A 2,809-nucleotide genomic window follows, 5' to 3' on the forward strand; every position below is an offset into this window, starting at 1 on the left:
TGCAAAGTACACCTTTAATGAACCATCTGATTGATTCACAAACTACATCAACAAAGGTTCCAGAAACCCAAAATCCAGAGATTGGGTTGGAAGAAACTGAGGATGCTTTTACCCATGATTTAGCAGACAAGAAACGTTAAAGAGGTTCCAATAAAGTAATACATACACCAACTTCATTACTTCTTTACATGATTAGTATGGTCATTTGGAATTCTATGTTTTTATGCTAAAATCGTATGTAACTAATATAAACAAATTATTTTTTTCTATTATTGAAGGAAATTTCTTGATCCTAAAATTATAAGAACAATTACAAAATCTATCCAACTAAACTTCAACGATGCATGGCCAACATGGAAAAAAAACTCATAATGTTACCAAAAGAGGATATGTGGGCAAAATTTTAGGTGTGTATCAACTTTAATTGGTTTAAGGGATTGAATTAGTCTTAATTAGATTTAATGCTTTTTTAAAATTTATTTATCATACTATGTAAAAGAGACTTATTAGTTTTATAATTTATAATTTGATGGTATATATGATTCTTGTTTTTCGGTGATTTTTACATTAAGAAGGTTAATTTTGCTTAAAAAATTGCAAAAATGAAGGGTAGATGGATTAGATAAGCAAGGATAGTCTTGGTGGGGTATTCAACATATTCAAGGTGTTTGTAGTGGTACTCATTCAAGGTGACAATAGTTTATTAGGTACTTTTGATCAATATTAATTATAGTCTTGGTAGCAGACACTAGGAATGACATGGTTATTATAAGACTCAAAGCATTGCAAATACCAATGCATTGTTTTATATAATAGATGCTTTTTGGCCATGACTTTTGAGTTTGTATGGTGTTTGGCATTCACAATTTTATGGGTCCACATATGTTCTTTTATACCTACTCAAATAATAATCTTCCAAATTATTATTCAGTTCCTAGCAATTCTTTATATGTTTTTCACAAACTAAACTGAAAGTTTTAAAGATGGAGCCATGCATGAATTTATATTCAATTCACAATGGAGATGCTTTTTTAAATATATTAAATATATCACCCTATATATACTTTCTCAATTTATATATTCGTGTTGCTTTTGCACTGTGTTGGGCAGCACTTAGTTTACATCATTCTGTCTTTATTAAAGTTGAATATTTTGTAGATATTGATTTGTTGATAAATTATTCATACAAAGATATTTTCTATTTTTTAAATTAATGTTGATGAATTGGGTATGCAAACTTGTCTGTTGACATCCAAAATTTGGCAATCTTCTATTCCATGCAGATAGTTTATTGCCTTTGCACTATCAATATATTGTATCATTTTTATAGATTGAAACTTGTGTTGAATCATTAGATTTACATATAGTTTGTTAGGAGAAATTTGTGTGGCCCATAGAAAAAAACAAATATTGTAAAAAAAATATGGGATACTACATGTAAAGAATGATTCAAAGGAATGATGGAAGAAGAAATAGTCGGGCAAAGATGCATTTTGGTGTTAATGATATTGCTGAATGCAAAGGCTATAATAAAATGTTGGATCAGAGTTGATATTTAGGATCGATTAATTGACAACATATGGACTATTGAAGCATGGAAAAATCGATCTCAAAAAGCCAAGCAAAATAGGATCATTGAAAAATATGGAAGCATTACCAAACATACTGGTGTATCGATTCTTTTTTTACTTCATGCGAAGAGGATGGTATACATGATTTTTATTTACTAAAGTTACTTTTTTTTGCTTTACATTTTTTTCTGTTAATTTTTATGATCATTCATAATTTATTGTAGACAACAAAGTTAAATAGGAAACCAACCTATGGAGAAGTCTTTAATCGCACCCACAAATGTGACAAGGGCCTTGCTGATTATATTGATAATAAGTCAAAATCCATTAGGGTAAGTAATTCTATTTCACAATTATTTTCTTGTACTAATGCAAGTTTCATATATGTTTATAATTTTTTATGTTTAATTTAGCACTAATGCAAGTTTCATATTTTTTTTTAGTATTTGTATACTTCTTCAATGAGACAAAAATATGGTGCTGATGAATTTTATCATCCTAAATTTGATCTAGAAGTTTGGTGTGATGCAATTGGTGGTATGGAGACTACAAGGATCATGAATATGGCTTTGGGTCCAAACCACGTGGAAAAAGCCTTTTTTTTATCCCACCAATAGCACTGGAGAAGCATCCTCCATAGCTTGTAGTCCACTAGTTAATCAAACTCCACATTCTTTCGCCAAAGTTGATAACCTACGAGAAGAAGTGACGGTTGTGAAGAACAAACTACAAAGCTTGGAGGATTCACAAAAAAATATAGTGCAGAGTCAGAATGAAATCAATACCTTTTTGTCTCAGATTATTGAGATGTTAAATCCTGCAACGTTTTCTAAGAAGACTAGATTTTCTCAACTTGCAATGAGTGATAGAGACCAAGAAGAAGATACCACTGATGATGAAGTTTGAATGATGAAAGAGTGATTTATAGAACTTTGGTGTTTCATAACTAGTTTCATTGACATATGACTTCTTTTTTTTCATGTTTTGGTTATGCATGAATTTGTTTTAGATATGATGAAGTATTAAACTTGCTTTGAATACTATTGAACCTGTGTTTTGCTATGAATAAATGATTTTGTTTATTATGTAGAGTTTGTGAAATGATATTGATTGCATGTAATATAGGGAATGAAGCAAAAAAAATAATAGTAATATAAAAAAAATATTATCACAAACGGAATTTCATTGGTTACAAAAACTATTAGGGACTTAATTCCATGGGTGATAAATACTATTAG

Source organism: Dioscorea cayenensis, chromosome 9, assembly GCF_009730915.1.
Source record: "Dioscorea cayenensis subsp. rotundata cultivar TDr96_F1 chromosome 9, TDr96_F1_v2_PseudoChromosome.rev07_lg8_w22 25.fasta, whole genome shotgun sequence".
Lineage (NCBI taxonomy): Eukaryota > Viridiplantae > Streptophyta > Magnoliopsida > Dioscoreales > Dioscoreaceae > Dioscorea > Dioscorea cayenensis.